General features: G+C 46.1%; 1 protein-coding gene across 1 annotated transcript in view; it reads left to right on the top strand.

The window, feature by feature from the left end:
* FYN (FYN proto-oncogene, Src family tyrosine kinase) overlaps nt 1-14,675 on the top strand; it is a 184,493-nt gene that overhangs the window by 84,902 nt on the left and 84,916 nt on the right. The gene's annotated exons all lie outside the window — the stretch shown is intronic.

Here is a 14,675-nt window from a genome sequence, read left to right as displayed (position 1 = left end):
GCCTTACCCTGTGATATCGCCAGCCAGCCTGACTGCCAGCGCCTGCACTTTGTTCATAGCTGTTAGAGAAAAAGCAGTGTATTGCTCGCAGCTGCATGTTACCACACATCTCTTTCTAAGCTAGCACATTTATTTTTAAGGTAAAAACATTACAAAAAAAACATAATAAAAACAAAGATTTAAAAAAATGTTAAACATACCGGGAATCAGTCTTATGGATACCTAGTAGGCCAAAGTCTTTCCAACCTTTCTGCAATATTTGGGGGCCCTCCTTGGACAGAAGGTCCTGTCCATTTTGCTGGTTCAGAAAAATGGCTGAGTCCATTTAAACCCAGCCTTTTTATGTCTTTGCTAGTCTCTGGAAACCCCAGTTTAAACCAATATATGTAAGCCTCCCCAGGAGTTGGTACCTCTATGGAGGTATTTACAACCTAAGTGATTTACCTTAATCACCCCCACTGTTTTTGGTTCCTAGAGACACTGTGGTAACCTTCCTCCCTGGAGTTGCATATGATGTCTGGCCCACAATGATACATAAGCCATTCAGTAACTTAATACAGTATGATCCCCAAAGATATTGCATGGGGTTGCAATATCCATCACAGTAATAGTGTAGAAAACTAAAGTTATAGTTCAGGTAGAGTTATTGAGTAGTTAAAAGCCTTTGCAACAGTGTTTTCAATCACAGAGAACTCTTTGGACTGAAATCTCTCAGTCACTCCTGGGAGTTAACTGTTGGGACAGTTGCTCCCCGCCCAGCAGAAGGAGACAGAGCTGTTGCATTTCTTTGAGTTCAGGTCCTAGGTTCAGTTGTCAGTCACAGGTGACCCAGCCAGGGGCACCATTACATAATGGCCTTGTCAGCTCCTATATCTCATTTGTTTGTCTCCCAGCAAGTAGAGCATCAGTATGTTTGCTGGCTAGACTAAACAAAAAGGAGAGATGGGAGTAGGCAGCTAGGGTGATCATGTGCTGTTTTGGGTGGAGGAAGGGCTCTCTGTTTCAATTGGGTTTACTAAAACCAGGGTTTTTCCTGTTTCTTCCATCAGCTGCATGTGACCTGTGAGCACCTTAAGTGGTACTGCTGACTTTAGGCCATAGGTGGCATTGCCTAACAATAGTTTAGCTTATCATTCAGAAGCACCATCTGGCGTTACCTGCTTCATCTCCACTAGCACCCCCATTCACTTCTCCACGGTGCAAGGGACATAACCTTTGCTCTCAACTGTACTCAGAACAGGGCTTTTAGGACCGCACACCGCCTTAGGCAAGCAGCTGTCCCTTCCACAGAAACCTCCATGCTGAACAGCTCCCTCCTGCCTTCCCCCAGGCACTTCACCCACCAAAGCCTAGAGGCTCTTTCCTCCCTCTCATCTATACCTGCTCGTGCTGCCCTGGAGTAAATCATTTATTGCCACCATTTACCACGTGCACCTCCCTGTTTGTGGTTAGGGACATTTAATCCTTTTATTCAGCCAGCTGCCTAACCACCCACCTTCCAGGAATTAATGTGTTTTGGCATCAGATGTGGGTGTGATTGGTGGGTGCGAGAGGAATGAAAGGAAAATGCACGTGAAAGTGAGGGAAGAAAGAAGAGGGTAAAGTAAATGGGAGAGGGATGTAAAATGACAGAATAAAGTGAGAAAGGGGAAAAAGAAAACAAGCATAAAAACAATGGAAGAGGAGAATAAATGGCAAAAATATGGTAGGACATGGATAAGATGAGATTGAAAAAGATTAATTTAAAAGGAATGTGACCTGTGGAAAATAAAGGGACTGGGAGAAAACAGCAAGAAGACCAATGAAGAGTTAAATTGTTCTCTCCCTCCCTTTTCTGTAACTTGTGCTAGATCCTATTTAGAAAGGAGGGAAGATGAAGAGAAATAAGGAGCTGGAAGAGGAAGGAATGGTCACCATTACCACCTCCAATTTTCAGAGCTCTTTCACATGAAACTCCCTCACCACAGCCAACAGTTTGCCATGAAACATAAATACTAAGTGTTATCTATGTATTATTTGTATTGCGATAGTACCAAGAAGCTAGGCACTATACAGACAAATCGTAAAAAGACGATCCCATCCCACAAGAGCTGACAATTTTTTCATGAGACAAGAGACAACAGGTGGATCTGACAAACGGGAGAGCACAAAGTAACAATGAGATGATTAACCCCCTTTTGTGCTGTGCCCACCCTCCCTCTCCTCCCCATGCTCACAAGACAGGTCATTTTCAAAATCTAGTCATCCTATCGGCAACACCACGTGAGGCACCAACTACCTACAGGTTTTTGATCCCACATGCCAGTCTTGTGGGAGTGCAGTTTGGCTGACAGCTTGCAAGGACCCCAGGTCCATGAGCTGCCAAACTATATATCAGCCACAAGACAGGGTGTTGTGAGGGTAGGAGGAAGTAACACTAGTTGAATGCCCCAAACCCCCAGGGAATGAAATGCTCATGAGAAAAGCCCTGAAAGCTTTCTCTTCTCCCAGTCTTCTTGTTCGCCTCAGGCCCATTATGTAGTCTTTCTACAATACTCTCGCTCCAGCCCAAGTTCAGAAGCTCTGCAGCAAAGCAGTAGACTCAGGGTACGTCTACAGTACAAAATGAATTCGAAGTTATTTTATTCGAATTTCCAGAATCGAGTTCATACATTCGATGTTGTGTCCCCACTAAAGCGCGTGAATTCGGTGGAGTGCATCCACATTACCGAGGCTAGCATCGAATGTCGGAGCAGTGCACTGTGGGAGTTATCCCACAGTTCCCGCAGTCTCTGCCGCCCATTGGAATTGTGGGTTAAGCTCCCAGTGCATGATGGGGCAAAAACATTCTCGCGGGTTTTTCTGGGTGTGTGCCATCACTCGCTCTTCCCTCTGTGAAAGCTACGGCAGACGCCGTGCTGCCAGCAGACGGTGCAGCACGGTGCACCGCCTGTCTCCTGGTATGTTGAATCCACTTCGAATGTCCTCGGCCATCGTGAACAGAGCCGCACAGCTTCCGCTGCTTTCTCCAGATTGTCTGTGCTGGGCTCCCGTGGAAGCTACAGAAGGCAACAGTTCCCCGCCGTTTCTCGGCCATCGTGAACAGAGACGCACAGCTTCCACCGCAAACTCTGTTCTCGCCGCTTTTTCCATGTTGTCAGTCCTGGGCTCCCATGGAAGCTACAGAAGGCAACAATTCCCTGCTGTTTCTTGCCCATCGTGAACAGAGGCACACAGATAATCTGGAGAAAGCAGTGGAAGCTGTCCTGGGCTCCCGTGGAAGCTACAGAAGACAACCATTTACCGCCTTTTATCGGCCATCTTGAACCGAACAGCTCATTTCGCACCCTTTTTCAAGGATTAGCCCTGCAGGCACCATTGCGCGGCAAACATGGAGCCCGCTCAGATCTCTGCTGCAGTTTTGTCAATTGTAAATACTTTGCGCATTATCCAGCAGTATGTTCAGTACCTGCAAAACCGGGCGAGGAAGCGACGACAATGCGATTACTATACTGATGAGGACATGGACACAGACATTCCTAGATGCACGGCATGTGGCGATTGGGAGATCATGGTGGCATTGGGCCAGGTTCATGCCGTGGAACGCCGATTTTGGGCCCAGGAAACAAGCACAGACTGGTGGGAGCGCATAGTGTTGCAGGTCTGGGATGATTCCCAGTGGCTGCGAAACTTTCGTATGCGTAGGGCCACTTTCATGGAACTTGGTGACTTGCTGTCCCTTGCCCTGAAGCGCAAAGACACCAAAATGAGAGCAGCCCTCACTGTTGAGAAGCAAGTGGCCATAGCACTGTGGAAGCTTGCAACGCCCGACAGCTACCGGTCAGTCGGGAATCAGTTTGGAGTGGGCAAATCTACCGTAGGGGCTGCTGTGCTTCAAGTAGCCAGCGCAGTCATTGACCAGCTGCTATCAAGGGTAGTGACTTTGGGAAATGTGCAGACCACTGTGGATGGCTTCAATGCGCTGGGATTCCCTAACTGCGGCGGGGCGATAGACGGAACGCATATCCCCATCTTGGCTCGGCACACCGTGGCGGCCAGTACATAAACAGCAAGGGGTACTTTTCCATGGTGCTGCAAGCACTGGTGGATCACAAGGGACATTTCACCAACATCAACGTGGGATGGCCGGGAAAGGTGCATGACGCGTGCATCTTCAGGAACTCTGGTTTGTTTGAACAGCTGCAGGAAGGGACTTACTTCCCAGACCAGAAAATTACTATTGGGGATGTTGAAATGCCTATAGTTATCCTCGGGGACCCAGCCTACCCCTTAATGCCATGGCTCATGAAGCCGTACACAGGCACCCTGGACAGTAGTAAGGAGCAGTTCAATTATAGGCTGAGCAAGTGCAGAATGGTAGTAGAATGTGCTTTTGGATGTTTGAAAGGGCGCTGGCGCAGTTTACTGACTCGGTTAGATCTCAGCACAACCAATATTCCAATTGTAATTGCAGCTTGTTGTGTGCTCCACAATATCTGTGAGAGTAAGGGGGAGACGTTTATGGCAGGGTGGGAGGTTGAGGCAACTCGCCTGGCTGCCAATTTCGCACAGTCAGACAACAGGGCAACTAGAAGAGCGCAGCGGGGCGCGTTGCGCATCAGAGAAGTTTTGAAGGCCAGTTTCATGACTGGCCAGTGTACGGTGTGACAGTTCTGTTTGTTTCTCTTGAAGTTACCCACACCCTATATATATGAAAGGAAATAAAGTCAAAATTGTTTAAAAACTGTTCTTTATTATTTGATGCACAATGCATTGAGAGAAATTAGAAGGTAGACTGGGGGGGGGGGTTGGGTTAGGGGGGTGGAGGAGGGAAGGACAAGTCCAGAAACCAAATTAAAAGTTCGCATATGCCAGCTTTTTGGTGCTTGGGCGATCCTCTGGGGTTGAGTGTGTGGGTCCCCGTAGCCTCCCCCCTCGTGTTCTTGGGCATCTGGGTGAGGAGGCTATGGAACTTGGGGAAGAGGGAGTTTGATTATACAGGGGCTGCAGCGGAAGTCTGTGGTCTTGCTGCCTTTCCCGCATTAGATCCACCGTACAGCGGAGCATGTCAGTTTGCTCCCCCATGAGCTTGCCCATAGCATTCTGCCTGCTCTCATCGCGCGCCTCCCTCCTCTCTTCATGTTCCTGTAATGCTTTACGGGACTCCGCAATTGTTTGCCTCCATGCATTCAGCTGGGCCCTATCAGTGCGGGAGGACTGCATGAGCTCGGCGAACATGTCATCCCGTGTTCGTTTTTTCCGCCTTCTAATCTGGACCAGCCTCTGGGATGGAGTAGATGGGGACTGCGTTGAAACATTTGCACCTGCGGGAGGAGAAAAGGGGAGGGTAGTATTTTAAAAAATACATTGCAGAGAACAAAGGGGGCACTTTGGTATGAGTAAGCCATCACACACGGCCGGGCAACAGAATTCAGCTTGCAGGCAGCCCCTAGGGGCATGCAGGGTTCTGCTTCTTCTACATTAATTTCAATGCTTTCAAACTGCTGGGCCCCCTTTCCCACAGCAAGCAACGCCTGGTGGGTTTGCCATATAAAAGGAGGGCCTGTGGGCTCTCTGGGATGATCACTGCACACAACAACTCCCCCTCCTCGCCCCCCCACCGCGTGGCTCCGATCAGGCTCAGAGCAGGGATGAGCTGAGCCATTTACTCTAAACGCGAACAACCCAGCGCGGCTGGGTTCCTCCACCCCCCACCGCGTGGCTCCGATCAGGCTCTCACTCACCAGAAGTACCTTCTCCAGGGTCATGGAACAGGAGCCCACCTTGGGAGTGAGGGGAGGCTATTGGATCTAGTGTTAAGATTAGTTCCTGGCTAGGGGGGAAAACGGATTCCCCACTTGCCGCCTGTGCACTGTCCTCCTCCTCCTCTTTGTCCTCCAATGTCTCTTCCTCCTCGCTCTGTGCAACTCCCACCTTGCAGGTGTCCACGGACAGTGGTGGGGTAGTGGTGGCATCACCCCCCGTAATCGCATGGAGCTCATGGTAAAAGCGGAATGTATGGGGCTGTGACCCTGAGCGCCCGTTTGCCTCCCTGGCTTTTTGGTATGCTTGCCTGAGCTCCTTGATTTTTGTACAACACTGCTCTGTGTCCCTGGAGTAGCCTCTTTCCGTCACGGCCCTGGAGACTTTAGCATAGATATTTGCGTTCCTTTTTTTGGAATGTAGTTCTGCCATAACAGACTCGTCTACCCAGCACGCGATGAGATCCAGTACCTCCCGTTCGGACCATGCTGGAGCTCATCTGTAAATCCAGGACTGCGTGATCTCCTGTGATGGTGGACTCTGCATGGTCGCCTGTGATGGTGGACTGTGCTGATGGTCACCTGTGCTGCTGGTGACCAAACAGGAAATGAAATCCAAAAGTTCCCGGGGCTTTTCCTGCCCACCTGGCTAGTGCATTGGAGTTGAGAGTGTTGACCAGAGTGGTCACAAGGGAGCATCCTGGGATAGCTCCCGGAGGCCAATAATGTCGAATTGCGTCCACAATACCTTTAACCCGGGATTGCGATCTCGATTTAAGCACTACTCCACTTGCCGAGGTGGAATACAGAAATCGAGTTAAAGAGCCCTTTACATCGAAAAAAAACGTTTGGTCATGTGGACGGAATTTTTTTTTTTTTAAATAACTCGGCTAATTCTGAAATAACAGGCTAGTGTAGACCAGGCCTCAGCCCTGCAGCTGCCTCTAGGAGAGGCCTAACCCAGAATGTAGAGTAGTGAGCCTCAGAGCAGTAACGTGAGCTCACTACTCCAAGAGACTTCTGCAGTGGTTTGTTACCACAATGGAAGACAGAATTGAGGGATAACACAAGCAGCTAGTGATCCCAATAAAAGTCCAGCTTTATGTCAAGTGTTGGCTAAACTATAAGAAGCCAAGGAGTGCCCATGGGCTTCCTGGATTGGAAGATGCTAATGTTTGATGTATGTCATGCCTCAAGAGCTAGGGAGTACATCTGGGCAAAGCCATAGTCTAAGGGCAGTGGTCCTTGACTTTAAAGAAATGGTCCATCGGCAGACTTAGGTGGTTGGACTGCTCTGGTAAATTTCCATTCAAAGAACAAGAATGCAGCAGTCTAAGTCCAGTCAAAGAGCATGATTGGCCTGTAGAAAAGGGGCACCAGGAGCAACAAGATAGCTGAAGTATGTCCCCTGTTGTCATGGAGAGAGCACGGCCTTTCTAGCCTGGCGGTGCAGGGTGCTGATAAGCCTGGAGAATGAGAAATCAATCCCAGGGTGTTTTGAACAGATGCCTTGAAAATGGGGGTCAGTCATGAGCTTGTTAGCTCAACTCAGAGTCCAAACAAAAGGACAAGGAGCTTTTACAGAAGGTTAAAAACCCCTTATCAAACAGTACAGGCATATTAGCAATCAACTGGAGCTTCAACTTGGAGTTCATTTATTTTTTCCCTGGCCCTTGGGATTGCCAGATCCCCAGGAAAACTCCTCCTTATTGCCTCAAATTGGTCAAGGAAGTGTGGTACGCAGATCTAGTAAACCTGTCCATGGAAAGACCCATCAGACTGCTGGTCACAGAGCATCTGCTTAGGCAACTTGCCTCAGCCCCAGCTCACTTTGGACTTCTATGGCATGGCTGCTAAGTAGCTGAGTCTCAAATTTTAGGGGACTGTCCACTAGCGAAGTCTAGTATGCTATACTTTTGAAAACAATCTACTTCCCTGACCTATTTAGAGGTGTAGGAGAATGAAAATAGACGACTAGCAGTCTACAGTTGTAGACATCCTGGAATTTCTGCAAGCCCATCCGGATGTGAGTGCGTGCCAGTTCCATTCTGTTGCTACTACTGTCTGAAGTCTGGGGTTCTGTTGTTCTCACAGCCCCTCACTTAAATTCCATCTGCTTTACCTTATAGTTTTCAGAGTAGCAGCCGTGTTAGTCTGTATCCTCAAAAATAACAGGAGTACTTGTGGCACCTTAGAGACTAACAAATTTATTAGAGCATAAGCTTTCGTGGGCTACAACCCACTTCTTCGGATGCATATCATTTTACCTTATAGTGTTTCTTGTGGCCACTTGTTCAGGCAAAAACGTCACGGAACTTCAGGTCGTATCTTGTAAGAGACCATATATGATATTTCCCTCAAGATAGGTTTGTCTGTGGGGCTCTGCCTGAATTTAGACCATGAACAGTTTCTACATTTTGTTTGAACAAAGAAATAACCTTGCCCACTCCTACACTCTAATTCACTGAATTACAAGAAGGGTAGGCTACATTGCTGGCCATCAAGAGAGCACTCTGAATTTATCTTGACATAGCAGCGGAGCTAAGAGGCTCAGAGGTTAGTCATCTTGCATCAAGGTCCTAGAAAAGGTCATCTGGTCTCCAAATCAAAAATTTCATAATGGATTAAGGAGTTGATTAGAGAAGTGTACTTTAATGCTGGGAGGGATGTCACCGATGAATTTAAAACCCATTCAAACAGATTGATGGTATCTTTCTGGGCAGGGTGAATAGTGGCCTCTTTTGATAAGAATTCTGTAAAGCTGCTTCCTGGATGTTAGTACAGATATCTGCCAGGCATTTACAGGTTTGACCTGTGTCCTTTAGTGCAGCCTTCAGCAGAAAAGTGCTGCAAACTGTCCTCAGATGCTAGTCCCTCCCAAGTAGATTTACTACTATGGGAAGGCCCAACTATCTGGACTGGTACAGAAGAAGGAAATACTTTTTGCATATTAATTTTCTGTTTTAAGTCTCTTTCATACCAGTCCAGACCTCTCCTTTAAACTATTAGCACAACATCCTTGCGTAAAATTAGTTATCTTCCTTTTGTACTTACCCACTTAATTTTTCCAAGTGTAATCCATGCTTACACAGTGTGTGCCTCTGTCCACCGCTGTCTGGACCATAGAGAGGTTTATGAGTTCACTGGAGCCCTTGGCTTAAAAGACATGTCTTTTTAGCTCAAGCAGTAGAGACTCATGCTTTCAGATATAGAGCACCTGATGTTCAGTCACTGCAAACAACCCATCAAGAGTTATCACATTACATCGTGCTGCTGTTGAAGTTTCAGTTGAGGTCTGTTGTATTGACCTCAAGGGTCAAAAGAGTTAAAGTTTAGTGATACAACGTTTAGGGGGGGAGATTTCTACAGAGCTGATGGTTTACTTGGTTTCTTTGCCAAGACCCGAAAGTGCTTATTCTGAAGTTGAAAGTTTCGTGATCAAACACAAGAAATCAAAACCAGTTTATACTGAAACTGAAATTGAGTGATTATGCAAAACAAATTTAATCAAAACCTATTAAAGTCTCTGACCTTTTAGAGGAAAAATATCAATCTCTTATTTCCATTTTGATGAAAACAAAAGGGTTAATTTACTCAGACGCTCCTGTTTTTAGCAGATAGACACACACACAAGGTATAAGAGAGAAAATATAACAAGGATGGGGGACATAGCTTTCAATCATGGTTTTTGGAACACTGAATGGCTGGTCAGTTACGAATGGATGCGTTGCCTGGCAGGCCGACCAGAACTCCTGTTGCTTGGACCCTGTTTCACATTCCAGTCAGGGATATCATCTGGCTGCGTCTTTTCTGCTTAGACAGGGCAAGACTGTGGCCGTCTCCTCTCACTGTGCTGAAGCAATGCAGTTGATTGCAGGATTCAATGAAAAGCTGAGAGTGTGTGTGTGTGTGTGTGTGTGTGTGTGGTGGGGGGGGGATAAGAGGAAAGAAGGGGGGCAGAAAGTAATACAAAAGGGAACGGATTTTACGTGTCTCTGTGTTGCTGGCAATCAGGAATTGCCGCTGAGGATGGGATGTCATGATGATATGATGACTTTCAGGACTTGCAGGTGGAAAACAAAATTCTTAAACAGGAGCAAGGCCATCAGGCTTCATTCTCAAGAAGAAAATCCTTCAGTCTGCTCTGCTCCCTCGGTCTTGGGGTCAGGGAAGGTGAGATGCATGACTGGCGCGTGCACCCCCCATTCAGGGAGGCTAGCCCCTGCCCCTTCCGCCCGAGGTCGAGATGAGTTGCGATGCGTTGAGCACTGCTGAGATATTTTTTTTTCCAGAGTCTCTTTAAGAACCCAAAAAGGGGGGGAAATGAGTCATAGGTCGTCCCCTCGTTATTCTGTCCACCAATTAGGCCTAATATCCAACACGCTAATTCTGGTTCATTAATTTCCAGTTCAACATCTTCTGTTTTTTTACCAAGAATGATTTAACATAGTCCTTAAACCATGTCAATAGGCCCTTTTTGTTTATACTAATTTAGTATTTCTATCTTCCTTTCATACCTTCTCCCATCACCATTTATTATTATTGGTTATTGTGACACTTCATGACCTTTCACATACTTTTTACAGTTGAGCTCACAATTAGGGTAAAAGTTTAAGTCTAATTATTACAACAGACCTGCAGGTATGTCTACACTTTGCACTGGAGGTGTAATTTCTGATTTGATCAGAGCTAGTGCCCTAAAAATAGAAGCGTAACTGTGGTGGCACAAGCAGCTAGCTGCCCCAAGTACATACCTAGTGTCTTGGACAGGTATGTAATCAGGTTAGCTAGCCCCTTCTGCAACTTGCACAGCCACGGCTACAATATATTTTTATCATGCTAGCTCAATTAGAGCTAGCGTGGGTATGTCTTCTTGAGCTGGAAATATGCTTTCCAACTCCAAGTGTAGACATGCCATGTGGGACAATAAGCCTCGTTTGTGAAGGGGAGATGAGAAGAGGGTGGACCAAATGCTGGTCGTAAGGAACTATAAGCACACACAGGGATTGGTACAGAAGCTCTCACAGGATGAAAGAAAATTGAGCAATAAGAAAAAATGCAATTTCTTGGTCTTGCCCAAGAAACAAACGTTTCCTGAATGTGTCATAGTATATTCTTCTGTTTAAGGTACTATAGCTAGAAACGGATGTATGGAAAATGTGTGTCTTCACCTATTTCACACTCTTCAGATGTGTTTTCCATATAGGAAGCTCAAATTCCTTTGCTCTAATTAAAAAAAAGTCTAGTGTAATGTATGTGTAGTGCCTGATTGGCTTTCAACAAGTTATTGAAAAAGACACCGAACATATAGTGTATATTTGTTGTCTTTTTACTTTCTGAAAAGCTGTGATACTCTGGATGTTCACAGGTAAAGATACTTGATTTATAGGATAGCTTTCATAGCTGCAAATAATTGCAGTGAATGTCCCAAGAGCTGTGACTTAGTTTTGACAGTACTTCAGATATGAAGATCTTGCTCGGTATTAGAGAGCAAGTTTATATCCCCTGTAAAGAACTGGGAATGGATGCTGTTTCAATGCTTTTCCTGCAAAAATAACCCTCTAACTTTTGACTTGTCATCTATATTTTGCAGTTTTCCCAACAAGCTTTGTAATAAGTTATTCTTGCCAGAATACACTAATCATTAGCTATTTTTATAATTATGGCCGACCTGGTACTTTTCAACCCTATTTTTACTGGCTTTTAACTTTAGAAAGCAATTAATTTGGGGGCTGAAATTTTTCATATTTGTGCTCCAGGAACCTTCACTTTGCTATCTCCTTCTGGAGGCTAAAGGTTTTTTCACCTCTCCAGGAAGATCTGTGTGTGAAAGTCTCTTGCGGTCTAAACCAACCTGAGTTGTTGTAAGGCTAGATATGTTATGCATGCCATTTCTTTAGTTTTAATCTGGTTTTCATTCATTGTTGTTTTTCTCTGTCCTTTTCTAGAGTAATCACTGCCCTTGAGTAATGACATTTAGGTTGCTGTTTCCTTGTTTTTCTTAGCTCCAGACTACCTGCTATACTCTTTTGTATTAATTGTCCTGGCTGAATGTGTTGACTTGAAACCAGCTCCAAATCTGCCCTGCGTCCAAGTTTAAAGAGACAGCTCACACACACCCATAGTTGTTAGTAGTATAAGTGTTTCCATTTGGTTCTTTTAATGGGAGAAGAGGACAAGGACAGTTTGCATAAGCAACTTTAAATTTAGCTTTTTTCTAACGTGTGTGTTTCTGTGTGTCTGTGTGTAAGTAAAAGTAACTTCCTATGTTTTTTTTTTTTTTAAACAGAAACAAAAAACCCCAAATTTTGCCATCTTATTGATACTCACATCGTTCATCAGCAGGCTTGGAACCTTTAGATCTACTGCTCTGGAGTAGATTAGTAGTAGTCCATAAGAATAGCCATACTGGGTCAGACCAAAGGTCTAGCTAGCCCAGTATCCTGTTTTCCAACAGTGGCCAATGCTGGGTGCTTCAGAGGTAATGAACAAAAGAAGTAATTATCAAGTGATCCATCCCCTGTCGCCCATTCCCAGTTTCTGGCAAACAGAGGCTAGGGACACTTCACAGCATGGTTTTGCATCCCTGCCCATCCTGGCTAATAGCTATTAATGGACCTATCCTCCATGAATTTACCTAGTTCTTTTTTGAACCCTATTATATAGTCTTGGCCTTCACAAAATCATCTGGCAGAGTTCCACAGGTTGACTGTGCGTTGTGTAAAGAAATACTTCCTTTTGTTTGTTTTAAACCTGCTGCCTATTAATTTCATTTGGTAGCCCCTAGTTCTTGTGTTATGAGAGAGTAAATAACACTTCCTTATTTACTTTCCCCACACCAGTCATGATTTTATAGCCCCCATCATATCCCCTTAATCATCTCTTTTCCATGCTGAAAAGTCCCAGGCTTATTAATCTGTCCTCAGATGGAAGCTGTTCCATACCCCTAATCATTTTTGTTGCCCTTTTCTGTACCTTTTCCAATTCCAATATATAATTTTTGAGATAGGGCGACCAGAATTGAACTCAATATTCCAGGTGTGAGCGTACCATGTATTTAATGTAGTGGCATTATATTTTCTGTCTTATTATTTCTTCCTTTTCTAATGGTTCCTAACATTTGGTTAGCTTTTTTGACTGCAGCTGCACATTGAGAGCATGTTTTCAGAGAACCATCCACAAGGACGCCAAGATCTTTTTTGAGTGGTAACAAGTAATTTAGACTCCATCAGTTTGTATTTATAGTTGGGATTATGTTTTCCAATGTGCATTATTTTGCATTTATCAATTTTAAATTTCATCTGCCATTTTGTTGTCCAGTCACCCAGTGTAGTGAGATCCCTTTGTAACTCTTCACAGTTAGCCTTGGACTTATCTTGAGTAATTTTGTATTGTCTGCAAACTTTGCCACCTCACTGATTACCCCCTTTCCCAGATCATTTAAGATTATGTTGTACACCACAGGTCCCAGTACAGATTCTTGCCATTTACCTTTCTTCACTGTGAAAATTGGGAGAGAAGGAGGGGAATGTGCCCTTGAGGGCACAGACTTTTCTGCCTGTTTACCTCCCCCCCCCCTCCCAAATCTTGATCCCTTTGGCCCAATCCCCTCCAATCTGTTGCTGTCTCTTCACCATCTCTGGCTCCGCATACCAGTCCCGTTCTCATATAAACTAGTCCAGGTCTTTGCTCTTCAGGCTTCTCATCCCAGCTCCAGTCCCTGTCTCACCCTTCCAGGATCCGTGTTCCTCATCTGATTGGTATCTCTCTCTCTCTCTCTCTCTCTCTCTCTCTCCCCCTGCAGTTCCCTGGGCTTCTCATCTAATCTCATTATCCCACCCATGATTCTTTTTCATAGTCTCTTTGAGCACCCAGATTTACTTCTCCCCTGCACCCTGGCTGCCTTTTGTATCTGTCTCCCTGCCCCTCCAGTCTCCTTTTTCTCCCCTCATGCCACTGGTTCCCAGTTCTAGTTTCCCTCCTCCTCCTTCCCTGTCCCCACAAGGCCTAGTCCTTGTCCTATGTGCATTTGGGGCCAACACAGAGTGAGGGGCATGGGGAAGCACTGAGAGCACGGGACAGATAGGCTCCTTGCTATCAGTTCCACAGTGGCATAGCCCAGTGCTGCAATTGCAGGGAAAGTCCTCCTCAGCCCTAGGATGGAGCATGCCCAGTGTGGACAAAATCTTTGGCAAATTTAGCATCAAAGCTCTAGCAAACCACTACTGAGCACATTGAAACTGAAAAGTTATAACTTGGCCAAATTTTTGCGCATTTTCACAGAGACAGCAGAAGGCCCTTCCCTGACACAAAGGTCACCCGTCTGCCAAATTTTCAGTCCCTGCTCCAAAGCATGGAGGTGCTAAGGCTTCTCAAAGAAAAGAAGGCCAGAATTCTTTAACATGGGCAAAACTTACTTTCCCTACCGTCACTCGCAGACAGGGGCGGCTCTGTTTTTTGCCGCCCCAAGCACGGCAGGCAGGCAGCTTTTGGCGGCATGCCTGCGGGCAGTCCGCTGGTCACGCGGATTCGGTGGCATGGCTGCGGGAGGTCCGCCAGTGCCACGCCATCGGCATCCCCGTCGCCAAATTGCCGCTGAAGCCGCGGGACTGGCGGACCTCCCGCAGGCATGCTGCCTAAAGCCGCTTACCTGCCGCCCTCACAGCGACTGGCAGGCCGCCCCCTGCGACTTGCTGCCCCAGGCACACGCTTGTTGCGCTGGTGCCTGGAGCCGCCCCTGCTCGCAGAAACAGCTTAACTATTTTGGCTGAAAATTTTTAAAACAAAATTCAGCCTGAGGCTGAGACCCGGCATAGGAAATATCAGCCCAAGTGGCTAAAGTTTGTCACAAATATAAGCAACTGAAAACTGGATTTTATAATGGGAAATATCACACAACCTTAGTAGGCAGGGCTACGAGCCCTGCCTATAAAA

The sequence above is a fragment of the Emys orbicularis genome, chromosome 3 (genome assembly GCF_028017835.1).
Source record: "Emys orbicularis isolate rEmyOrb1 chromosome 3, rEmyOrb1.hap1, whole genome shotgun sequence".
Lineage (NCBI taxonomy): Eukaryota > Metazoa > Chordata > Testudines > Emydidae > Emys > Emys orbicularis.
This window is presented reverse-complemented; position numbering and strand designations above follow the sequence as displayed.